The 27,945-nt window shown below is 40.1% G+C and overlaps 1 protein-coding gene and 1 long non-coding RNA gene across 3 annotated transcripts in view; one reads left to right on the top strand and one right to left on the bottom strand.

Moving 5' to 3' along the window:
- LOC138793795 (uncharacterized) overlaps positions 1-15,968 on the top strand; it is a 28,149-nt gene extending 12,181 nt beyond the window's left edge. For both annotated transcript variants that reach the window (XR_011363353.1, XR_011363352.1), the window contains exon 3: positions 15,924-15,968. This is a non-coding gene — a long non-coding RNA (uncharacterized lncRNA). The remainder of the gene's footprint in view (positions 1-15,923) is intronic.
- TMEM132E (transmembrane protein 132E) overlaps positions 1-27,945 on the bottom strand; it is a 331,457-nt gene that overhangs the window by 186,779 nt on the left and 116,733 nt on the right. The window lies entirely within an intron of this gene.

The raw sequence follows: 27,945 nt of genomic DNA, 5'->3' as shown, positions 1-27,945 counted from the left end.
TTAAATGAATAGCAATTTGAAGCTTTGTATCCAAGGTTACAAAAGAAAGAAATGTAAGAAACGCTGCATCAATTGCTTCACATTACTGAAGGAAATGTTTTTTACCTCTATGAAGCTAAATTCATAAATATATAAGCATTATTAAGATTTAAAAAAAATTATTTTCAGAAACATAAAATTTTTGCCTAAAAACTGTCTGCAGTGAATGTACAAGTTATGGCCATGTTTACACAATGTTTTACATAAACTACGGCCATTGTTGTAATTTGCAACAACGGGCGTGATTTATGCAAAAAAATATGTAGCATTTGAATGAATGGTACACATAGTATACGCCCAGACAGGATTCCATTGTGTGCAGCGGCGAATTGGGATGCGGGTGCACACGGATGTGCCCGCATCCCAATTCTTTAGAAATGAAGATCATCCGGCCGGTACTCCAGTACCGACCGGGATGATCTTCTCTGACACCGGCCATTCTGTGACCTGGCCGGGTCACAGAGCAGCCAGTGTCTTACGCCATGTGAACATGGCCTAATGCAGTAACTGAGGCAGGTGAGGCAGAATAAACATAAGACAAGATCTGCTAAGGTGGTTATACACTTTTAGGCTGGGTTCACACACAGTATATTTCAGGCTGTATTTGGTCCTCATGTCAGGTCCTCATAGCAACCAAAACCAGGAGTGGATTGAAAACACAGAAAGGCTCTGTCCACACAATGGTGAAATTGAGTGGATGGCCGTCATATAACGGTAAATAACGGCCATTATTTCAATACAGAAGCCATTGTATTAAGATAACAGAAAATATTTGCCATTAAATGGCGGCCATCCACTTGATTACAACATTGTGTGAACAGAGCCTTTCTGTGTTTTCAATCCACTCCTGGTTTTGGTTGCTATACAGCCTCAAATATACAGCCTGAAATATACTGTGTGTGAACCCAGCCTTAGTATGTGTCGGCCAAATATCTATTCAGCTAAATCTGACAACCCCCTCAAACGTATACAGTAAACTTGGGCCCAGATTTATCGAAGGGTTTAAAATATACACTGGTTTAAACTGTTCACAGCAACCAATCACAGCTACCAGAGCTGAAATTATCAGAGCTCAAACCATTTTACCAGAGCTGAAAACTGAGCTGCAATTGGTTGGGCAGTTTACACCAGTCTATGTTTTAAAGTTGGCTTCTTTCCCCTAGAACAATAGGGTCAGGCAGCTGAAATCCAACATGCCCAAGCTTTCTGTCCCGCGTTGTCAGGGGATAGTTGGGAGGCTTTTGACTTTTATCTTAAGTATGGGCACCTTAAGTGACGTACACTGCCTGCGTCGGAGATCCCCAAAGCTCTCCCGGGGAGCCGGCATCTCATCAGAGAAGCTCGGAGACGCTCTGCTGCCCAGGAGAGCATAGGGGACGTACACTGCCTGTGCCGTGAACGGCACAGGAGGCGCATGGGTCTCAGGTGAGTTAACTGTTTATTTTTTTATGGTGTTCACCCCATACGGGGCGACCATACCTGGCGTATAAGACGATCCCTAACTTCTAAGAAGATTTTTCGGGGTTAAAAAGTCATCTTATACTTTCCTGGAGGAAGATGAGTATTCTCTACTTTTCTAAGGCTGCGTGGAATTTATCTGTGGTTAGTAGGGAGAGAGGCAAGAAATAGGCAATAAAAAAAAATAAGAGTACTCTCTACTAGAAGTGTCTATGCAATTCCGTTTCTGAATAGACTTCATTGAAAAGAAAGCTGAACCCCCTACGAGTGATGTCATGTTACTTGTAGGCCTAGCAGTTCTTCAGCTCCTATCTAGTCAGAAGATACAGTTGAAGTAGATACTTTGTATAGTACACACTCTATTTACTATCCGTAATACCCATAGTTAACCTTCTTTTTCATGTCACTCATCTGAGAAACAAACAGAATACAATAGAGTTAGATTCCTCTTTAAGTAAAAGCTTTAATTACTACTTTCTGATATCCTGGTCACAGTCAATTCCCCAGCCATTCACACGTCTCTACAAAACGACATCCATCTGACAGATCCCTTTCCAATTAAGAATGTGTAAAACTCTTTTCAATAAAGCCTATAAATGTTTTATCTACATTGTTAATGTGATAGAATATGTTCCCACTTGTGTATCCACAAAGAGAGCACTTTGGTGAGTTTTTAAAAAGTGCAGTTTCCTCGGCATCATGCTGATCCTTTCTTTGCGTGTCTTCTTACTTGCACATAAAATAAAGTAGTATTTTTTTTATTCACACATTATTCACACATTACATCTGAGAAAGATACATCGTGAGGCTTGCCAGTTGTCAGAATGCCGAATAATTATATTTCCTCTGCTTTCTGTTAGCCTTTGTAAGGACCACAGGCAACAACACTTCCGTGAATCTCTAGTAGGTGTCTTTAATGGTCCTGGTTTTTTGGGAGAATAGTTCATTTTGAAGGCAAGCAAAGCAGATAGAATGGAATTATTATTATTATTATTATTATTATTATTATTATTATTATTATTATTATTATTATTGTACTTACTCCACCCCTAAAATCTTCTTGACCCCAGGAATACAAGGCCTGGGGCTAAGGTCCAACCAAGAGCAGCATATGCATAAGGTTTGTATGTCCCCCCTGTGTTAGTATGGCTATGTTCCAACAACGTCAACAAAAAAGAGAAAAGGCAGTCACTTTTTCTATTTAAAAAGGACGTCTGTTAGTGCCGCGATGTGATTGATTTCAATGCAATGTATTGAAGTCAATATAATGACGGACATCCAATGCACACAGTGCACAAAGTGCCGAACGTCTGAGTGGAAGAAGAGCCTGTGGAGCCTCATTGAAGAGTTTCATAACACAGGACTAGCCAGATATCCCCCCGGGAAGGACCCAGCCGTGGGATGGCACCTGTAAGGAAACCATTAAAACCACCAACGTAATGACAAGGGAAAAACCAAGGCCAGGTATTAATCTACATACAGCTGTTTTGGGGTGTTGCCCCTCATCAGTGTGGAGCAGGATTCTGGCTAGGTGGGAGCAATGCCTAGTAGAGCCATAAGAGAAACAGTCAAGATGAGCGCTTGCACTAGCAGCTGGCAGTGTTATCATTTGGCTGGTCTCCCTGAGATCAGTGATCGGTTTCTTTATAAGCAATGGCTAATAAACAAAAACACAGTCAAGATGTTAAAGAACTTTTTTGATTAGCACATACTCACTACTAAAGTACAAATAATGAGAAAGTACGAGTGTAAATGGCGTGCAAAAGGTTTTAAGTGACTCTGTACCCACAATCTGCCTACCCCAAACCCCCTAACCTTCGGATAGCTGCTTTTAATCCAAGATCTGTCCTGTGGTCTGTTCGGCAGGTGATGCAGTTACTGTCCTAAAAAAAACTTTTAGATTTGAAGCCCATGCCAAACGGGAGTATCTATGCCCTAACTTTGCACTACCCCTCTGTCCCTCCTCCCCACCCTCTTCATCATTAGGAATGCCACTGAAACATTTTCTCCATGCTGAACATTGCACAGGTCCTTAACGATCCAGCCCATGTGGCGGGCTGCCACAGGTGGGGAATAGGAGGCAATCTGCCTGGAGCATTCCTAATGATGAAGAGGATGGGGAGGAGGGACAGAGAGGGTGTGTAAAGTTAGGGCACAGATACTCCCGTTTGGCACGGGGCTGCAAGTTTAAAAGTATTTTTTTAGGACAATAACTGCATCACCTGCTGAACGGACCACAGGACAGATCTTGGATTAAAAGCAGTTATCTGAAGGTACAAGTGGTTTGGGGGGCAGATTGTGGGTGCAGAGTCGCTTTAAAGGGGTACTCCGGGCCAAGGGGTATTTTTAAAGATCGCCGGAGAGGGGGTGGAAATTGAAGCCGGAGGTCACTTACCTCCCCCATTCCAGTGCAGGTGCCTGGATCACGCTGCTCAGAACTCCAGTCCCACGTGACGTCTCAATGCAGCTCTGCCAATCAGCGGCCGTAATGGAGTCCCGCCTCAGCCGCTGAATGGCAGAGCTGCCTTGAGACGTCACATCTCATGTGACAGCTCTGACCAGGAAGCGCCAGAGGGCTGGGGGATTTCCACCCCCTCCCTGGCGATCCTCAAAAATACCCCCCAGTCCAGAGTACCCCTTTAATGAACTAAAGACAAATAGGCCCTGTTCCAACTAAAGTTATGGCTTCTATTCTTGAAGGAATCATTTTCCCCATATTATGCTGGCCCCTCTAAGTGCAGCATAAAATAGCAACACATGATGTTTCCAGCAGCCTGACAGTTGTTCACAGCGATGCCAACATAGCGAAACAAACAAGTGCCGTGTGTGTGTGTGTGTGTGTGTGTGTGTGTGCGGGGGTTGCTTTTGTGAGCTTTGACAGCTATGAACCAAGGCTTACTAAGATCAGCATTTTATATATCAGGTTTAAAAAAAAAAAAAAAAATATATATATATATATATATATATATATATATATATATCAGTTTTTAAAAAGTAAAATTGACAAATGCATTAAGGTGTATGCTGTCCCCGAGTTCTACATATATCACTGCTTGCTGGAGGCCCATCCCTGTTTCAGCCTCAGAAGCCAAACCAGCCATTCAGATAGTCACCTTTACCCATTCCCGACACTAATCTGCTCCCAGGCACTGATGCACAACACTCATTCATTGATGAGCAATTGTTTGCAGCAACAACTGGCAGTGGGAGAAGCATCATCTGGATAGAGAATCCGGCTACTGTTCATGTGGGTGTTGATTAACCGCTCATACTGTATATCTATGATGGAGAAGGCATGGGTCAGATGGTGTGAGTGAATGTGTGTGATTGGTTAGGTTCTTCTTGAGGGCCTTTCTTTCTTGCTTTTGTTGTTAGTATTGTATGAAGCCATAACTGATCCTATGGTGGACATTTCTACACTATAAAAGTTCAACTTGTCTTGGATGCCAGGTGGTACCTGCTACCATCTGCTGTATTTTGATTGACAATGATATTGGCTCAATGCAAAAATTTGACAGTATTGTTTTTACTTTTCTTTTTTTTTTTGTATGAATTGTTTATAAATAAAGCCATGCTCGGCCTGTGCTCGATAATAGAACCGAGAACCGGGCGGTGGTTAAAAAAAAGGACCACAGCACCAGCATCCCCATGCTGGCACTGATCTGTTCATGTAAAAAACACCAAGCGATGTACCTAGGGATACATTCTCTTTAAGAAAGGTTATTTTGTACAACAGATTCTACAAGTGGAAGAAGCTACAGACTATGTACAAGGTGATATATGTTATGAAGAGAAGCAGTTAGCTCCAGTTTTGTGAACTTAATACTAAATACAAAAAGTAATATTAAATACAGTTCAGAGCTGTATTCATAATTCTGCTAGTTGTAATTAGAAAAAGCATAGATATATCCAAACAGCCTAGGTAAATTTGTATACTTCAGTTAGCTTTAAATTACAGTATTCGAATGGTGCGTTCACACCTACAGGATCTGCAGCTGATTTTCTGCAGCAGATTTCATTTAAATAATTGAACACAGCATCAAATCTGCTGCAGATCTGCTGCAGATCCTGTAGGTGTGAACGCACCCTAAGGCTATGTTCACACACTGTAAGAGACTGGCCATGCCGTTACCCGGCCGTTCCGTCATGGAAAAAGATCATCCCGGCCGGTACTGCCGGATAATCTTTAGTGCCGCAGAGTTCTGACGCGGGCGCATGCATGCGCACCCGCATCAGAACTCCCCACTGCACACTATGGAGGGGGCGGCCGGGGTTTTTTCACTGAATAGGGGCCGCAGAAAACTGACATGTCAGTTTTCTACGGCGCCGCAAGAGATCCCAGCCGAAGCGTATACTTTGTGTATACACTCCAGCCGAGATTCCATAGAGGCCAGGTAACGTATATTTTCGTATTAATCAGGGCCGTTGTTGCAATCTGCAACAACGGCCATACTTTTACGAAAATATACGTTGTGTGAACATGGTCTATATGCTCATTGCAAATCTTCTGACCAAGCCCTATGCAGCTTCAGAGCTAAGGGGATTTATGTAGAGGCGCATTTTCATCTTTTAATACATGTCCCCCTATGTGTCCATTTTTTCCCCTGATTTAAAAGTCAATAGGAAATGCTGGAAAGCTTAGTTTAGCTCTAAAACATTTGCGAGACAATTAAAGGGGATGTATCACCTAAATTATCTTTTCATGGTTGGTGTAATATACAAAATCTTTTCTGAATGTTTTTATTTTTTGACACATACCCCAACCCCCCCCCCCCCCCCCCAAAAAAAAAAAAAAAAAATTGGAAAAAAGATGCAAGTGCTATTACATTTTAAACACGAGGAATTGCAACAATCGTAAATTGGCTACGTCTTTAAAGGTGTCCTTAAGTCAATGTCACTGTTGTAGCTAGATTATCTTATTGCTGGAATTCTTAATTGTACAAACGGAGGAGTAAATGGCACATGGAAGCAATTGTTATCGTGGACAGTCCCTTTAACTCCCCACATTCTTTATAATGACGCAGTACATTGTTTATTTTCATAGAATGTGATATAACTTGCTTTCGATTGAACATCTACTAATCCGAGAGACTAGCAGAAGTTAAGAAAGTCTACTCATGAGTTTGTGAACTCAAATCTTAAGCCTGTATGATGTGATCAGCCTGCTGAGCACTAGAATCCAATTGAAGTCCGGAGAGATTTTGTTGAACAGCCTGCTCACTCCAGGTAATTTATAAAGCAACTTGGATTTCTGGCCCTCATTCAGCCACAATTCATTCATTCTGCTGGCCAGAGGTTGCCGCTTTGATTGCTTCCTTCACATTACCCCCACCATGCCGACCGAACAAAAGACATTAGTCAGTGAGCTGAAGGTAACAACATTCACTCACTCCTCCTCCTCCCCTCTTGCCCTGGCTCACTACAGCAGTCCACGTACTTACATCACCTTGGGGATCAGACGGAACATGCTGTTGTGTGTTTTGTATTAACCAGTCACACGCAGGTCAGGACAAGAGCGGCTGATTAAATGAAGTTCGGCCATGTACACATATGAACCAATCATTAAGCACAGACTATACAAATTATTTACTGAGATGATTAGAGACTACTACGGGAACTTTAATCTCTCATCTATGGCCTGATTAAAAATAATTCTGAAAAAACAATAGAACAATCACAACCATCGGCGGACGCTACCTTAATCTAAAGGACAAATTACCTATTCAAAATTCTACAAGTTTGTCAGAAAGAACAATATTTTAGATAGGGGTTTAATTATGATGATGGCTTTTTTCTTATGCAGAAGGGACTTCCTGCTGTTAGTCCTGGCCAAGGACACTAAAGGAAGCAATGAAAAACCTAGAAGGGATAATAAGGAAATCTCAACCAGACTACTGATATTTAACAATCCTTATTGAGCAAATTGTAAGCAATGGCAATGGTTTTACACATCGTATAAGAACTAAACCTCAAATGAGAAAAAAAAACAGGTAATTGATTACAATATTCAGCAGATGAATGTAGATAAGAAAGGAAAATATACTGTAGCAGAGATGAGTATTTTAGAAGGTGTTTTCCGTCAGGTTACAGATGCAGCTACTGAATTTTAAGGGTATGTTCACACAACGTATATTTTCGTAGAAGTACGTCCGTTGTTGCAATCGGCAACAACGGACGTACTTTTTGTGAAAATATACGTTGCCTTGTCTTCTATTAAATCCCGGCCGTAGCGTACATACACAAAGTATACGCTCTGGATCTCTTGTGGCGCCATAGAAAACTGACATGTCAGTTTTCTGCGGCTGCTATTCAGTGAATAGCAGCCACAGAAAACCCAGTCAGTGCACACTATGGAGCGAGTGGCTCCAGCCGCGCGCTCCATAGTGTGCTGTGGGGAGTTCTAAAGCGGGCACGCCGGGATGCACCTGCATCAAAACTCTGCGGCAGGAAAGATCATCCGGCCGGTACTGCAGAACCAGCCGGGATGATCTTTTCAGAAACCGGCCGTTCCGTGACCCGGTCGGTCTCATACTGTGTATAAACATGGCCTAAAGCTGGCTATGATAATGCAATACTTTTGCGGCTAAACACTTGTTCTCATGACTATTTTACCCTTTCCCACCAATAATATTTTGGGGGAAAAAAACTTGTTGGGCTGACAGGTATTTCATCCTACACCACCACAATATTTCTGTAGGGAAAGTGGAATCTTTTATGGGCATGAAGGACATCTGATTGTTCCTTCCACCACCATCTGCTGGCCTCCAAGCACAAAGGACAGTCATCTAGCAGGTTCAGCTGCCTATTATTCCAATCTCCAAATTTTTTCTTGATTTACCTTTTTGCACATTGTTTTGGGGGCTGTCATATTGCATGAGCTGTTTTTAATAGCACTTTTGTGACCTGCTTAACAGCAAGCCTCATAGACAACAATTCCTTTGAGATGAATGTGAGACATTACTGGGTACGCTCTGTGGCCTTTGAAAAGGTCACTCCACAGGGAGCTGCTTTTGTCCTTATTTACTGGTGTCACATGTCACTACAGAGCTGTACAGATCGCTTTACAGCAGCCTCCTCCTTATCACCACAGACAGAATAGGAAGATCAAATCTAAGCAAACTAATTTTTTTTTTTTTTTTACCAGTTCACCATTTTTGTGAATGCGGATACAATTACAGACCATTTTTTATGGATCATAGAGTGTGTGAATAAGGCCTAAAGTGGGGGGTAGGGGGAGGGGGGCACTAGATTTCAATCCCCACACATCTTACTGTGTATACATACAATTTACAACTCTCAGGTACTAAGTGAAATACAGGTGAAGCCCTTATTATACGAGGCGACTGTGAGGAGCAAACGAGCATTGTCAGCGGAGAGCTGTGAGGGGGGCTGCCCGGGTGATTGTCCGAGCAGCCCATAGCATACGGCACCGATCTGCTGCCCCCACTCCTATTCTACGGAGCTACGGCAATAGATCACTGCTATATAAGTTGTTTGACTTTCAACATGTTAAAAGACAAATGACTACAACGATCAGTCGACATCGTTCTTGTCGACTGATGGTTGTGTTCTATTACACAGGACGATTATAGGCCGTAATGGCTGATATCGGCCGAATATGGTCGATAATTGTTTCATGTAACAGGGCCTTTAGTAATTTATCACTTAAGTCTGTTTATGGCCCATCATGTGCAGTTATAATATTGTTGAAGTAATGACCATTACTGCATTCATTTATGTCTGGTACTGGGGTGGTGAAGAGCAACCATGAATTCTATTGTTGTAACTAGACACAGGCTTCTATGTAGTAGCAGCAGTGCTAAAGGTACTTGTATTAATTAAAATTAGAGGCATAGAGTTTTACAAAGCCTTAGCACACATATACATAATAAGGTTATGTCCATGAGGCCTTTTCTTTCAAATCAACTGGTGTCAGAAAGTGGCAGAGATTCGTAATTTACTTCTATTTAAAGAATGTAAACTATTCCAGTACTTATCAGCTGCTGTATGTCCTGCAGGAAGTGGTGTATTCTTTCCAGTCTGACACAGTGCTCACTGCTGCCACCTCTGTCCATGTTAGGAACTGTCCAGAGCAGAAGAGGTTTTTTTATGGGGAGTTGATACTGCTCTGGAGAGTTCCTGTCATGGACAGAGGTGGCAGCAGAGAGCACAGTGCCAGACTGGAAAGAAAAAGAAGTAAATGACAAATCTCTGGAACTTTTTGACACCAATTGATTTGAAAGAAAAAAAAATTCTCTGGAGAACCCCTTTAAGGTGCAAAAGTTCAATAACAAATCTAGCTCTGCTTCACCTTGAAATTATGCTTCTTACATCATGTTGAAAATTTTACATTTTTGGGAAGTCATACATAATACATAGAGTGGATTAGTAAAAAATAAACATTTTTCCCGAGAATTATATAACCAATAAAAATAAGTACAGTATTTACGAGATATCCAATAATTTGGTACAACATATATTTTTAAGGCAGTGAAAAAGGCTCCTGGTTGTCCGAGTACATGTCACTACCCCACACAATCCATTTTCTGCAATATAGTCAACATGTAACTTCAAAATAGTTGTTATACGTGGATGACAGTATATTGCTTGATATACGCTCCAGAAATATTTTCAGTAAGTTGGCTCCCAGTGCAGCATACATAAAAAGGAGGATAGTAAAGATTCAGTAGTGTTCTAAAATGAAATATCATGCTTGTCACTATTTGTGCACAGAGAAGAAAACATGAATGTAATCTTTTACACAATAGGCAATAAAAGATTACACATTAAACATTTGCTATATAATAAAATGGCCCAGATTTATCAAGGTATGAATAATAAGTGTAAATTGTCCACAGCAACCAATCACAGTTTAGCTTTTTATTTTGTCTGATCTTTGATTCGTTGCTGCGAGCAGTTTACACCAGGTTCTATTCTACACAGTTTGTTAAGTCTAAAAAAAAAAAAAATTACAGTTTTTCAAGACAACTGAACTGCCACCCGCTGTGCCAAAGTATTCATAAGTATAAAGACATGTTGTCTTAGAAAACCTTTCAATTAGGACTTGAGTTTACCTGCTGATTTTTAAAGATTTTCACTTTGAAGAAAAGTCTTGACTAACAAAAATAAATAAAAAAAAATAAATAAAGGTATAAATATAAAAAAGCAATGTGTTAATCACAGGCAGTGGGTAGCAAGAGGGAAAAGTAAGTAAAACATCTCCTGAACGCCAGTGTGAAGTACAGTGCAGCACTGCAGATTAATGCGACTGCGGAATAGAAATAACGTCATTATACGTTTACAACCCGACACTCAGTCTCTCTAGGGCAGAGAGATAATGTCCTCATATCGGGCACCATTTTCCATCTAAGAAATTTTCTCGAAATTATAAATTTCTGATTGCCTGCAGCCATCTCTAGGGGGTGCTTTAGAGCTTACTGAAGACTACTGTAATAATGAGTTCAATGGGAAGTGTATTAATCTTCAGTAAGCTCCCTTTATAGGGGGATGAAAACAGCAAACATTGTAAAATTAAATCAATTGCCATATTTTAGCATAGAATAGATAGATAGATAGATAGATAGATAGATAGATAGATAGATAGATAGATAGATAGATGATACAATATTTGTTCCATTAATCCGAACAATTTCCTGCTAAAAACTAAATATGCAACTTAATGTTAAATTGTATCTCCCCCACTTTTTACAATTTCACATTAGGCAGGGTTCACACTGCGTTTTTGCAATCCGTTTTCTTCATCCGTTTTTGCAAAAACGGATGGAAAAACGAATGCAATTGTTTGCATCTATAGTGATTCATTGATTTTTCCATTGACTTCCATTATAAAAAAAAAAAGGATCAAAACGCATTGTTTTTTTTTAATGTACACACAAACTTACTTGAATTAATTTTTGTGTATGTTAAAAAAAAAAAAAGTGTTTTGTGTGAACCCAGCCTTAATAAGTTTTTCTTTTTAATTTTTTTTCCCTAGGTTAAGATATGTTTTTTTTGGGCCTATATTGGCTAAAGGTGGTGATACACATTAAATACTAATTGTTTAGCCGTGCACATTCAGTATTATTAATAACAATCAGGGCTGTCATTCACAGTATGTGGGGCCCCATATAGTTCAATGGTTCGTCAACAGTTATCTCCCATGATGAACTATTACACGTGAAATAGAGGAAATGTTTGTAAAACATTACCCCATTCAAACTAACAAATAAATAGTGAAAGCAATAGCAGTTGATGGGAAATAATAAGCCTCTTCTTTTAGACTAATTTATTGCCACCTTGTAGTGCCCGCAGAGTAGTGCAGCCAACAACAACCTTTAACAGCTGATATAACTAACTAGTGAAATTTAATTTACAACTTGAACATTATTTGTAATATGACTACCTCTAAAGTGGTTGATATTCTCTTTCACCTGTAAATATTGTAATGTATATTGTGGGTCCCATTTAGATGATAAATATTTGCTCACATTGTTAAAAGGGCTATCCACCTCAAAGTGAAAAAATGAAATGCTAGCTGGTCTTATACACCAAGTCCCCCTTAGTATTTTGAGCTGTCTCCTGTCTTTCTTCTGCTGCTGCTGCTGCTGCCATTCCATTCTAAAGGCCGGGGGGGGGGGGGCAGGTTTAGATCTCTGTTTGCTGACTGTGAATGAAAACATTCTAGTTTCATCCAGACTCTAAGAACATCTATAACACTTACAATAAGCAGAGCTGTGGCACAAAGCTGGTACATACAGTATGCCTGCATTCACTGACAGCATGCAAAGATAGAACTATAACTTTTGATATTACAGAAACCTAGGCTCATGGGCACATGGAAGTCTATGGAAGCAGCACAGGTGCATGGGGATGATGCAGATAATGTCTCCTGCAGGGCGAATTACCAAGTCAATAGAATGCCAAATCAAGAGAAGAGGAAAAGTATGTCATATTAATATGGGTGGCACATCCAAGATAATAAATAACTGTATCTCTCATAAATAAATGCAATATATCTTTATTAGTATATCAAAAAGCTACAAGTGCAAGACAAACATCTAAAAACATTTAAAAACAGAAAAAACTTCATTGGACCGGGCAAAATGGCCACGGTACTAAAGCAACCCGACTGGTACAAGTGTAGTCCCCCTCCTATGGATACAAATGATATGCAAATAACACAAGAAGATAACCAATGAATATAATTGTGCACAACTGTATCTCAATCTAGATCTGAGATGGACACAAAACCTAGGGTAACTCAGGAAAATGGAAAAAAATGCACATAAATATAGTATAAGAACAGATATCACCATAGGAGGGAGTCCATGTAAGGGTCTGGAAACCCCACACGTTCTGTCTCTATTCTGAGACTTTCTCAAGGGTAGTAGTGCCCTGTTGTCTTCTTTGCATAGAATAAGTCAATAGAATGCTAAACCGGCCCCCAGAGAGAAGATCACATGTCCTGTGACTACAAAGGGAGGGGAGAAGAGGGAGCTGAGCGTGGTCAGAGTGGACCCAGAGTAGAGGATTTTATACATCAAGGCTATGTTCACACTACGTAAAAGTATGGCCGTTGTTGCCATCGGCAACAACGGCCGTACTTTTAGCGGGGGTGGAACAATGCCTTATTTTGAATGGAATGAATTGCGGCCATAGAAAATCGGCCGCTTGCTTCACTGTGTGCTATGGGAAGCTCTGATGCGGGCTCTGCAGCTGAAAGATCCGGCCGAGATGATCCAGGCAGAGACCGGCCCTTCCGTGACCAGGCCAGGGTCATGGAACGGCCGGTCTCATATGTAGTGGGAACATAGCCCAAGAGTGGATAAGAAAGAGAAAAGAATAAAAAAAGAGGCAAAGGGTACAAGATAGATTATGCATGTATAGTAGACAAAGAGTGGTATTGGGAAGGGGGATTGTCTAGAATATCATTTTTGTTACCCGGATAACCCCCTTAAATAGTTTTCTGTGTAATACAAGGTAAAAACTTTGTTTATTCAAAGTACTTATAAGAAAAGAAAAATGGCAGCTTGGTGTCCCACAGTCAGCACACATAAATACACTCTGCAATTAAACCTCTATTCTTTATCGTGTCTTTGGCACAAAATTATCCTCTGGTTCTTATCGCTGCATGGTAAAAAAAAAATACAGGTTATTAAGAAAGCCACATCCTACCGCTTCCCAACAAGAAACAAAAAAAAGGTTGCCCGCCCACTTCCAGGACAAATACAAGGACACAGCTAACAAGCAATAGCTTTTATCTACCAGTGCTTTTGATTTCTTCCTCGCATGGAGAAAGCATTTGCATTTCAGTAAGAGCTTTCTGTTGCGTGTAGTATCTGTCCAAAGATTCCCTGGACATGTCTAACATCATTAAGTGCTTAACTGCTTCAACTCTGACAGCCTAAACATGAAGGGTCTGAACATGAGCCCTTTGATGCTTAAGACCTTAAAAAGTTCTTCAAACATTCTCTACGATAGTAACTGGCAGTCAGTGCCCAGAACAAGGCCAACTCTTGCCTTACAATGCTTTCAGTCCTGAACACTTCCCCTTCATAACAAACTCTTCCTGCTGGGATATTAACAGGGAGATGCAGTAGTAAGAGACTACAGAGTCACTGCTAATATACCTTTTCCAATCCTTCATACTTTATATTTAGGTTAAAATAATATTAGATGCTATGCTTTAATGCGCCCCCCCCCCCCCCAAAAAAAAAAAAAAAAAAAAAAAAATCCCCCATTTGAGCCATTAAGATCAAATAGTCTGGGCCCTTCTCTCTTCACACAACATATGAGCCACAGGGATGGGATCATGCAGGTACGATAACATCATGTGACCTTGACAGCCATTGCGGTATAGCATCCCTTTGGTAAAAAGATAGGCAGAGAACTGATAGCGCCCTCCTCAACATTCCATGGGATGTAGATGCAGTAAAAAGGGGAAGTCACTCTGAGATCTGGGGAATAAAACAAAAACTTCAAGGATTCTGTCCTCCATTCTCGGTGATAGCTATGCCCCTGTGCAGGCCGTAACATCCCAATTTTATGCGTTATGAGAAACATAAACTATTGTCGGCACAAAAAGACCGCCTGGTCCATCTTTTCTTTTAGTATTTCCTTTCTTATTATCTTAGAATAGAGATATGTTGATTCCCGACATTTCTATTCAGTTACTGTAGATTTACCTACCACATCTGCTGGAAGTTTGTTACAACCATCAACTACTCTTTTGGTAAAGAAATGTTTTCTAGTGCTGTTTCTGATCTTTCCCTAAACTTGTTCTTGAGTTCAGTTTCTTTTTAGAGAGGAGCGAACCGGGTTCCGGTTCGAGTCCATCCGAACCCAAACGTTCGGCACTTGATTAGCGGTGGCTGCTGAACTTGGATAAAGCTCTAAGGTTGTCTGGAAAACATGGATACAGCCAATGACTATATCCATGTTTTCCACATAGCCTTAGGGCTTTATCCAACTTCAGCAGCCACCGCTAATCAAATGCCAAACGTTAGGGTTCAGACGGACTCGAGCAAGCTCGAAGTTCGCTCATCTCTATTTCTTATTAAAAACACTTCACTCTTATTTAACATATTTAAAGGTTTTGATTATGTTCCTCTTTTCTCTTCTTTCCTTCAGACTATACAGATTTAGATTCTTGAAGGGGTTATACAGTGCTACAAAAATGTGACCACTTTTCCCCACTCTTGTCTCCAGTTCAAGTGTGGTTTGCAATTAAGCTTCATTCACTTCAATGGAACTAATTTTCAAACCCCACCCAATCAGGAGACAAGAGTGGTGCAAAAGTGGCCATGTTTTTGAAGCACTGGATAACCCCTTTAAGTCTTTCCTGATATATTTTATGCCTGACACCCTCCACCGTTTTTGTAGCCCGTCTTTGGACCTGTTCTATTTTATCAATCCTTTTGTAGGTGAGGTCTCAAGAACTGGACACAGTATTCCAGAAGTGGTCTCACTAGAGCTCTATACAGCAGGATCATAATCTCCCTCTTCCTACTGGTTATCCCTAGCTATACAGCCCAGTATACCATTATTATTATTATTATTATTATTATTATTATTATTATTATTATTATTATTATTATTATTATATTTATTACTCAAACTACCTTTCACATAAGCTCATGTAATACAACATTTTGGTACAATATAGGTCATGATACAAACCCTTTAATTTGTTAGGAAATCTCTGGAAATCTGACCCCTACGACAATAACACTGTCTCGAAAACCAATGTCAGCAGTTCATACATTCATTTGGGACATACGTGATGTAAGAAAACAATTCTATAAACCAATAACTGTGTGCACACACTAAAGCAATATTGACATCCAGCATGAACAATCTTTATTTGCTGACATCTGATCCTGTATCTTTAACCTGAGTCTTACGCAAATATTGCTCTTCTTTTCCAGCGTGAGCAATAATCCTCAGATTGATATCGGGCTGTTTGACCTGCAGGCCTTTTGCTCGGCAATATCTTCATTCTGAATCATGCAAACTTTTCTTGGAAGTGTTTTAAAATTGGACCTCCATCGATTCAGTCACTGTCTCCGGGGCGAATGATCACTGACCCAGCGTTGAGGCCACACCAACATGCTGAGTTCTACCTGTAGTATCTTCAGTGGCTGTTCCATTAAACCTGTCTAATGGAGCTTAAATGCACAATGACAGCAAAGTCAACTAACCAACGATGCTCCATTATCTATTTTAATTCCCGCGACTAGCTGCCTCTCCGTTTACTTTTGTAACATTAAAAAGTCTTTGAGACGATGACCTTTTTGGTTGCAAAGTTTAAAAAAAGACCATATTGGTGAGTGTTTTAGTGATGTATAGTGTTGGAATGGTACAACAAGCTTCAGTTAATATGATTTTACTGTTCATTGCATGCATCGCCTACAGATGAAAAACACTTTAGAGTCCATTATTAATCGGAGATGCCAGAGCACCAACTTTCACACATCAAAAGCCATTACACCTGTGATCACAGCTAATTGCACAAAGATCAATACCGCACTAAGCACAAGTAATCTGACGAATGAAGCTGACACGTATTCTAGAGGGTGACGTTCACAGCCGCTCCAGCCATCAACCTATCAATTCAATCTTAGCAATATGTTTTATGTCTCTAATATTTACCAGTAGCCTGGAAAAAAAGATAAATCCTTTTATTTATCGATTTCAAATAAAAATGAACGGTTCACTGTTTTTCTCCAATGGATTTTTTTTTTTTTTTTTTTTTTTTAATAAACGTTTAACTTTTGTCTCTCTTGCAAAATTAAACAATTAATTGAATTGAAGATAATTAATGGATGATAAGAGATATTTCAAGAAAAATTGCAATGTTCATGTTTTTCAGTAGTTTAATTGATATATTTTATATAGCTGTGTCCTTCCAGGGTGTAATTTTAATTGATAGTTGTAATAATGTTTTCTATTAATAAGAATAAAGCTATGTGCCCATAATGTTGTTTTTTTTTTTAAACGTAAAAACGTCATTTTTTTCATGAAGATGGACTATATTAAAGAAGCATTCTACATTTTTGTTTTAATTGATCCCCCGGCAGCTGGCTGGTGCATATGCTTACGAATGATAATCAGTGTCTGTCGGTGCGTCTTCATTCCAGTCCTGAAGACCCCTCTTCTGTCTTCAGGGCTGGAGGGTCGGAAGTAAAGGCCCCCAGTGCATCTCTATGAGAACGCTCTCATTGAGATGCATTGGTGACCCTGACTTCGGGACGTTGGTGCCTGTGGGATTTGATTGGTATTGTGGGACGCCGATCATCATTGGTAAGTATGTGCACAAGCCTTCTGCCGGGTGAGAAATTAAAAAAAAAAGTTGAATGCTTCTTTAATGATCATGATCATTAATAACTTTATGAAAAGACAGACGTTTTTCACGTACTAAAGAATGTCTTGGGAACATAGCCTAAGAATGAAGTTTGAAACTCTTCAGACATAGAGATATCTCTGAGCTTGTTTTACAGAATTGGATATGTTTTTCATGGACAGGGGTGCAACTACCACTGTAGCAGCCATAGTGGCTGCTGTGGGGCTCGCCGCATCAGGGGGCCCCATTGCCTGCTCCTGCAATACACTAAGCCCCCTGAGCTGTCATCATTTGCAGCACCAGGTGGCCGAGTGGGCCTCCAAGGTTCTGCAAATGTCCCTTTAATTGCAAGCACTCCTGATGAGCACTTCCAGTTATGAAGTTATGACTACACCTGACAACTTAATGGTCAGTCAGGAAGGGGTAACAGTTTGCCATGTTTGCCATGGGGCCCAGTGATTTCTAGTTCTAGTTCGTCAATGTAGGTGCTTCCCTTAGGCTATGTTCACACATATTATTTCTGTCAGTCTTTAGTCAGTCTTTTTTAAACCAAAACCAGTGGGTTGAAAACACAGAAGTTGTGCAAATCTTCCCATTGCAATTTTGCCATGCCAGTTCCCCTCCTCATTTTGGTTGAAAAAGTACTGACCAAAAGATAGTATGTGTGAACATGACCACAGAATGTCTTTGGATATTACAATATAATTTCTTACCTTTCCTCATGGCTCAACATATGGTAAAATGTGTGTCAGAAGATTACTGCGCCAGGAGATGTATATGCTATACATCCCTTAATGGCTATCACAGGCATTGCAGTCTGTTGATTATTTTGGTAGCTTGTTGTCATATTGTTTTGAATGTCTTTAATCTGTACATGTTGTTTGATATTGATCTTACCCAGGGATGAATTGGGTCTACCAGAGTACCAGAGGAAACATATGGTTCTAAAGGTTAAAGGGATTGCCCACTTTATAGTAAAATTGCTCAGTGTACAGTATTAAGCTGGGTTCACACTATGTATATTTGAGGCTGTATTTGTGAGGCTGTATAGCAACCAAAACCAGGAGTGGATTGAAAACACAGAAAGGCTCTGTTCACATAATGTTGTAATTGAGTGGATGGCCATCATTTAATGGCAAATATTTGCTGTTATTTTAAAACAACGGCTGTGGTATTGAAATAATGGCCGTTATTTACTGTTATATGGCGGCCATCCACTCAATTTCAACATTGTGTGAACAGATCCTTTCTGTGTTTTCAATCCACTCCTGGTTTTGGTTGCTATGAGGACCTGACATGAGGACCAAATACAGCCTCAAATATACATAGTGTGAACCCAGCCTTAGTAAGTGTACTCACTGAACTTACTGACAGCAGCTCCCTGTGTACCTCATAGAGCTAATATCAGACTCCTTTCCTCCAGGCTGTGGTGCCCTGCTCTGTGGTGAGTCTGTCCATAAGATGGCCGACATGGCGGAGCATGTGACCATGCTCCACACCCAGTGTTCTCCATTGATAAATACAGGTTCAGAGGTGGACGCTGGGGGGGGGGGGGGGGGGTGTTGGCGTTGCATGGTCACATACTTCTCCATGTCAACCATGTTATAGACAGACTCACTACAGAGCAGGGCAGTCTAACTTTAGCTGTATGAGGTAACCAGGGAACTGCTGTCATTAGGTGCAGTGAGTACACTTATTAATACTGTATACTAAACTATTTTACTATAAAGAAGACAATCCCTTTAAGGATTAAAAGGACATGTTGACGATCAGTATAGAGAAAGGTGGTCCCTCTCAGAATAATCTCCACTGGGCCCAAGGTTCAATCAGATCCTCAATTTACTGAAATGCTGATGCTAAAAGTCTGCCTCATTTCCTATTGTAATGTCTAGTTGTTGCATATATACTATGTGGCTCTGGTCATATACAGTAAGTCCAAAGACATGACATACTGCAATCACATGACATCATCAGGTGACCGCATACTGTATGTACAGCACTAGAGCTAATAGATCATCATTATGTATAATGTCTGAACGGCAATTGTGGAATCACTATCTTACCCCAATACATAATCTGACTATAGTAAAGCCATTTTAAAGTAATATTACACTATCCATACTTGAACATTTGGGAATTATAAAACAGTCTATTTTTTACAGATCAGTTATCAGTACAGTCGAACAGGCAAAAACGTCAAAATAATTCCATAGTGACAAGTCTATTTATGACAGACAAGTAACCTAGGAAATGCAGCACCTGTTTGTACATTTTTTACATAATAACCCATTTAAACATATGCCTTTGTAATGTTTATCAGTGTTGTCGTCGCCCACCCACGTGGAACAACTATCCTAAATTGTTGTCAATTACCGACTCACTTGAATCTCTTCCTGTGATTAAACAACGCTGAATGAAATAATATAATGCTGACATCCTGCCATCTCCAAACACACGTAAACAATCTATCCCTAAACAGACATCAACATTATTAAGAGGGAATAGCAGTTGTCAGTCACAGGTTATGAGCGTTCAGATAATCAACCATTTCATTATTTAGGCGGGGTTCTTCCTTCACGGTTAACAGAAATAGCGCTTGCCCAACTATAGGGCTTGTGATCTACTTGTAGTTAAAAAAAAAACTAAGATATTATTATTTTACATTTATGTAACATGGACACATAATAATAATAATAATAATAATAATAATAATAATAATAATAATAATAATAATAATAATAACTATTATTATTATTATTATTATTATTATTATTATTATTATTATTATTATTATTATTTTATGACATATAATAGACATACTATTATTATTATGTTATTAAAATAATTATAGAGTCCATATTATTGCTTGCGTGTCATAGACCCATCATTTCTAATAGACTGTAGAAGGGTGAAGAATAAAGCATCCTTTCAATAACGTTGTTCCCGAAATACAGTTCTAATTACATCTCACACCCTTCAAGGCTACCGAATAACACTACAGTCTCAATCTGGCACTTTACCATCTGTCTATGCAATTTTACCCTTCAGATGCCTGGGCAGTGAGCGCTGAGCTTTAGATGGTTACTGCGGCAGTATCCACCACAACTACTGCTCATACAGTACCTCTCAAATAGAGCTCTTAAAGGTGTGCTGGATACAAGAATCTCTCATGGTGTTTTAAATGTTAGAGGGTTCATCGGGTTCAGGAACAAAGAATTGGACCAACCGAGAAAGCACATACGTTTCATAGATAGACTAATGCATTTTGTTTCTGTTAAAGGCGACCACAAGCCTTCATGAGCCATTGGCTGAATGCTCTGTTCAGCTGCTATTCCTCCGATCCCCTCCATACACCTGCGCATTCAAGTTGACCAAATCCTGAAGTCCAGTTAACTACTCTTTGATTGTGTATAGGAACTGTCAATCATTGTAAGAGGTGGGGCCAGAGACATTCCCATTACAGGGAGCTTGGTAAAAGATCCCGCCTCTCTGACTTTTTAGCAGCAGCGGGTGATACAGTGTACATTGAACTAGCATTTTCTTTGTCATGCAAAGTGCGTGACTAAGAATAAAGGTATGCATGCGTTCCTCTACAAGGTGGCTGTTTAGGGATCCCCTTTGAATCTTAAAATAAGGTCACATTATTATTCACTGACACTAGTAACTGACGCCGGACTGCTAAAACATGATTTACATTGGGACATTATATAGATCGAAACACTTTATATCTAGACTATATATAGATACTATAATTATAGCTAAATACTAAACTTGCTTTATGACTATAGAAAATCTCATAAAATATCTACTAGAGTTAACTAAGGCTAATCCTGCAGAACACCATGGAGCCTCTTGTGGACTTCTACATTCAACGGGCACTTTGCAAACCGATATATGATGGAAATACATTGAAACCCAAATTCTTATGTGATCAGTAAGCCTCTTAGAACAAACACACTACTGGACCCTGCTGGCTTATTTATAAAAGTAAGAGGATGAAGCAGCCAGGCAGGGGCATAGCAAGAATAGCAAGAAACTGTATTCCCCCCAATGCACATACTCACCTGGTCCGGTGCAGGACTGTGCTTTACCAGGTGAGTATGTACATTGGGGGTGCCTCTTGTCGCTGAAGGTGCAACCTGCCAGTGGTGGCGGGCGTGGGTGCTGGAGTGCTAACAGCCACTGTGTGGGTGCTGACAGCCACTGGGAGCTGCCCCTGTCTGGAGTGAGGTGGGGGGCAGCTGGGGGTTCTAGTGTGGTACATTGTTTAGGAAAAGGGAAAGAGGTGCTGTCAGTGTCATAGCTAGTACCATGGAAGCAGTTGACAATTTTCCGGGGGTGGGGGTGGGGGTGGAGGGTTGGAGTACCCTGTTGCAATTTTATACTCTGCCACCATGGTAGCTATGCCACTGGGGCTAAGCCTTGTCTAAGTGAATACTATAATATCAGGAAGGTCAGACGCATTTAAAAAGACTACAGCAGTATGCAGCCTTTGTGTATTTCCCTTAATTTATAAAATTATTTTTGGGCTTTTTTTTTTGCAAAAAAATGAAATTGAAAAAGTAGATTGTGAAATGATGTAAAATCTATGAATATTTATCTCAAATTCTCAATGCATTTCTTTATCCCCTGTATTGAAGTGAAGAGTATTTACCGGTGCTCCAGTTTAAGAATGGTAAACGGGAACGGCGGCACGGACTCCCAGCGATACTTCTCAGAGGGCTGGCAATTAATATCTGCTTTCTCTACTTGTTTTCATAGCTGCCAAACTGCCAATTTCCTACCCGGTTATTGTTTGCACTCCCCTGTGTCTGAAATGGGATTCTGTTGATTTATTTTTTTTCTTCATTCCGGACAAATGAGCTTGCACCCAGACTCCTGGCAAAATAGAGTAGCTGTATGCTTCTTTCTGTCTTATTATAAACAGCTATTTTGATCTTTCAGTGGGAAAGCCTTTTTTATTATTATACATTCACTTTTAGAGCTTATGGTGTCTTCTCGGAAATGCATAAATAAAACATTGTAGAGAAAAACTGATGAACGTGTGAGAGAGGGGTGTGAGATGAAGCCATATGCAGAAGGGAGAAGGATGAAAATGAGCAGGAGACAAACGAGATCACAAAAGACAGGATGCATCAACGACATGACTCGATCTTTATTAAATATTTTATAGCGAATGCATAGTACAATGCCCATAACCTAGCAGCTAGGCGAATGGGAAAAAATGAACTCTGTCTCAGCAGAGTGCGGGAATTACAATGGTCATAGAATCATAGAATTATTCAGCAGCTAATAATTGCTGTCATAGGTAATAAAAGCTTAATACTGCACCAAAGCTGCCGCACAAATATTCTCAACACCTTCTTTTTTTTTATCCGCTACTGTATGGTACAATCAATCTTGCTGCAAACATCTTACAATGTACCTCCTTTTATTAACAGCAGATAAGAAGCATAAATAATTTGGAGTACCATATTTTATGGCGTATAGGACTGCTGGGCGTTTAAGATGACCCCTGACTTTGAAAAAGATTTTCAGGGGTTTGTCTTATATACCAGAAAATGTTAATCACTGCCTGACCGCAGCAGGGTTTACAAGCTGGAGCCCTACTGTGGTCAGGCAGGGGTTAACTGAAGCGGGAGTCGGGGCCCTGCAGCCTGGCTTCCCCTGACTGCAGGGCCCCCACTAAAAAAATCAACTCACCTGTCCTCCTGGCAGCTGCACATCTCCCCTCCTGTTCCTGGCACAGGCAGCATGATGCAGAGACCTTGCCTGTGCCGGAAGTCCCTGAAGTCTCTGCAGCTCTCCCGGCAGCCAAGTGTCTCAGAGCTTCTCAATGAGATGCGCGCCTGCCAGGAAGAGTTGCCAGGAATGAATGACAGGTCAGTTGAATTGTTTCTTTTTTTATAGCAGTCGCCGTATATCGTGGGGATGCGGTTGTTTTTTTAAGCTTCCACACCGTAGGTGATGACCATTCCCGGCGTATAAGACGACCCCCGACTTCTGGGCAGATTTCTTGGGGTTAAGAAGCTGCTTTATACACCGAAAAATACATTACTTCCCGTAATATTCTTCATGAGATTCTAGTGCCCACCCACACATACACACACATACATATGCACATGACTGTAAAAATCTTTGCTGCTTGTTTACACCACTATGGAAGAAAACACATTTATAGCTGTATGCAATTAGCAATTTTCCCTTGATGCCAAGGTGTTTCATCAGTATCTATACAGATTCCATATGCTTTTATCACTGTGGTCAAATGGGTAAAGCATGTGAAAAAATAAAACAAGCTCATGTCGATTGATATAATTTATTTAAAGGGAACTATGAGGGACTATGAGTAGATTAGATGAATCTAATGCTGATAGCCACCTATAGACGCTGAGGAGGAAGGTATGTATCTTACCTTCCTCCTTGATGCTGGACTCACGCTGTTAGTTGGAGTAAACTCTGCTCGGGAGCACTATTAGGAGCACTGCTGTGTCATCTGTGTCATTCTAATGATAATTAATGGAGGGGGCGAGTTGGATGACACAGCAGTGCACCGGAGCAGAGTTTACCCTGTCTACCAGCGTGGGACCAGATCTGAGGAGGAAGGTAAGACGCATACCTTCCTCCTCGGCACCCCATGCGCAATAGGGGACTATCAGCAGGTTAGATTTGTCTTTAATCAGTGTTCGGACAAAAATTACACTGACCATAAGAGAGATATGAAATCCTGAAGTCTTTGCTGAAAGTGACTGGCTACAAAATGCTTAATGCGGTCGCATCAATCATAGAGTTTTTAGTAGGGCTCCAGAACTAACAATAGAGCTTATATTTTACTGTGTGTTAACATAGCCATAGCATTGTAAATATGACGGTCGTTTTTATTGGACGGCCATCATTTATTTTTTTTAAATAACTTTTTATTCGCTGTTAAATGACGGTCGTCCGATAAGAACGGCTGACGGTGTGTGAAAATTACCTGGAAAGTGTGAAAGGACTTTTAGAAATCACAATATTCATTCTCGTCCTCTCAGAACTCTCAAGGGTATACAGTATGTTTATAATGCTCTCTTTGATAATTGTTCCCTTGATATACACAGACTGGGTAAAAAAAAAAAATACAAGTTTCTATATAAATATATGCAGATTTTTCTTTTTGAATTCTTAGTATGACAGAAAATAAAATAAAACGTGAGAACAGTATGTTCTTCATTTAAGCGGTAAACGTGATAAATAGATATCTTCTGTTCAATTTCGGTTACGATATAACTCTCTTACTGATTCAATTGACATGAACTCTCCATGTAAGTCTCTAGGTGACTGCACTGTTTGTTCAGGAGTACAATTTGAAGAATGTCTCTAAACTAAAGGAAGGAATAAAAAAAGACTAAACTAATGTTCTATCCCACATACGATGTACTATGTGTACCATCTCCGATTTTACTATTTTACATAAAGAGATGGGAGAGATCCCCATGGTGACGACAGTCGAGGAGGTCAATGAATGAAAAAATTATTCACTACCCACAGGCATTACTACAACCTATCTCATAAATGGTTGATTTAAAGGGAAACCCTGGCTACATGTGCATATAGCATACATTGCAATTAGGCTAATGGCACCTTTATGTAACAATTCCGTAGGTGCTCGAGAGGAAAATCATATTTTATTACTGTCTTGAAGTCACAGAGATGTGACCGTGGCACTGCTTTAGCTGGAACACCTCTCCCTTCTTTCTCGCTCCACCATCTCCCTTTATGACGCGCAGTTAGGGCTCTCCCTGTCAATGGCAGTGAATGCAGGGTGAGCTTGTAAGCCATTAATATAGGGAGAGTTGTAGCTATGTATCAAGTAGGGAGAGAGTGGAGAAAGCAAACAGGCAGAAACAGGGGCGTAACTACCACTATAGCTGCCACATAGGCTGCTATGGGGCCCGCCGCATCAGGGTGCCCCATGGCCTGCTCCTGCAATACACTGGCCCCCTGACCTGTCAATATTGAAGCACCAGGTGGCCAAGCAGGCCTCCCGGGATCTGCAAATGTCCCTTTAAGTGACAAGCAATTGCAGTTATGACTAGACTTGATGGCTTAGTGGTCATTCGGAAGGGAGGGGGTAATCAAAAGTTTGCTATAGGACCTGTCCTTTTCTAGTTATGCCCCTGGGCAGAAAAGTTGTGGCCCAGGGCATCACAGTGTCCTAGCCACAGTTCCATGACACTTAAAGCCTGTAATACAACATAATGTTTCCACTACAGCTCCAGCGAAGGTGCTACATACAGGAAATGTTTGTTTCGTTGCAATGTACGCCATATGTATATGTAGTTAGGTATTTTTGAACATTCTGGCAGATGCTTTTCCTTTAAAGAAAATTTTTATTAAGGTATTGTATTACCCCCCAAAAGTTATACAAATCACCGATATACACTTATTACGGGAAATGCTTATAAAGTGCTTTTTTCCCTGCACTTACTACTGCATCAAGGCTTCACTTCCTGGATAAAATGGTGATGTCACTTCCTGGATAACATGGTGATGTCACGACCTGACTCCCAGAGCTGTGTGGGCTGTGACTACTGGACAAGATGATGGCAGAGGGACACTGAGGGACACAGGGCACTGGAGGAATACTGAGCATCCCTCTGCCATCATCCAGCAGCCACAGCCCACACAGCTCTGGGAGTCGGGCTGTGACATTACCATTTTATCCAGGAAATGAAGCCTTGATGCAGTAGGAAGTGTAGGGAAAAAAGCACTTTATAAGCATTTCCCGTAATAAGTGGATATTGGGGATTTGTATAACTTTTGGGGGGCATTACAATACTTTAATAAAAATTTTCAGTTGACTTCTCCTTTAAATATTAACTTTCACAATTGTTATATACAAGGCACATCGATGGCATATAGAAGTTTTCATGAAATTAACCTTAGAATTATAAAAGAATTGTGATTTGGTTGGCAGTTTTGATCATTTGGTGATTAGGACTTCTATTGTCAAATCATTGTATCTATCAATGTATCATTACTCACTGGACAAATCCTAATGGGTGTAAATTAATTTAAACAGTATAGGTGCAAATGGGAAAATGTGAGCAAATAAAATCTTCATCTAAGATAAAAAAGAATGGTTCTTTATACTACCCTCTGAAGACCTGACACGAGAAATTTTCAAAATTTGTTCATTCTGCCACGCCAAATATTGCATTAACGTAAGCGCATTTCCATTTTATTCATAAAGCAATATACGCTTTTAACATTTCTTCACCTACCTTACCCACCCATTACTTAAAAAGTTGTCCGAAATGTGCACTTTTTGAAACAGATTTATTTCATTATGCATGGTCCTGTGTAAATGTTCAGAATTTCTGGGAATCTATACGGCTCTATATACAAACCACGTGGGGACATGATATACTTCTCCTCCCCCTTAACTACTGTATGTCTTTCATTATACTAAACAAGATTCTGTTTCCTCTTCCAATACCTTTGTTACTTCCAAAGACATACAATTAACGCTACTGGTTTCACTAAAATGTCTATTGAAACCTGTTAAGGGATTCCATACCAAGTATAACTAAAGTGATATCCTCTTTAAAAGAAAATTTTCACTAGGAACTATTGGATGTCCTATGTACTAAAGAAAAAAAAACGACAAAAACATAATGTCCAAATGGCAAAAATTTCTAAGACATGATTTCATTTTGGAGAAGATAGAAACAATTATTAATCAATTAAAAGACACTGCCTGGTATTGCATGGCCACTCAAAACCATGGACCACAGGAGCACTCCAACTTTCCTAACCCTTTCTTTCTATCTTTCATAGGATTTTTATTCATACTTCACCCAACTTCCACCCAAGTTGTGTAATGTCCAAGAAGATTACATTTTCTCAAGTTGAGTGTTAAATTTTTCATTATCTATGTTGGATATATTTGGCCTTGTTGGTCCTCCAGCAATTCTTGCACCCTCTTGGTTATGGAGCCGTATAAGCATGAATCACATGAGTACGGTAGTGAGCTCTTTTTTTACAGTACTTGTCAAGATTCTTGGCTGCAGATGGCTTGACTGAAGTTGAAAGACATGGTCATTTGGTGTTGGTGATAATATCATCAATTGTCAAATTACAGAGCTGTCTTGCTGTGACTCATCTCATGAATCTCATGGGATGTACAATAAATTTAGACAGATTTTTTTTTTTTTTTTAGATAATGCGGAAACCTGGATAGTCATTTATGTTTGTTGCATTGACGCCTGGGCAGAAGCTTTGAAGGATCGAACTGTAGACTTGAATCCTAATCATTCTCGAGCCAATCCAGGCAGTTCCATACATGTTATTTAGCACTTATGAGCTCTAATCAAAGGAAAACAGTATTTTCTGGCTTGGCAGCTCCCAAGTTTAGCCGCTAAGTCGACAGCATTTGGAATAGGGAAATGCCTGAAAATATGACTAGCACTAAATGAAATTGCTCCTTTTGGAATAGTAATTTGGATTCTCTTAATTGTATTCAAAACCCCAGTTTCTACTTTTAGTGTTTGTTCTGATATTTGGCAGCATTCAGCAAAATAACTGTAAATCACAAATTAATTTATAATAGAAGATTCAAGCAGGAA

Source organism: Dendropsophus ebraccatus, chromosome 5 (assembly GCF_027789765.1).
Source record: "Dendropsophus ebraccatus isolate aDenEbr1 chromosome 5, aDenEbr1.pat, whole genome shotgun sequence".
Classification (NCBI taxonomy): Eukaryota; Metazoa; Chordata; class Amphibia; order Anura; family Hylidae; genus Dendropsophus; species Dendropsophus ebraccatus.
The sequence above is the reverse complement of the archived record's forward strand: the minus strand, read 5'-3'. Positions and strand labels throughout refer to the sequence as shown.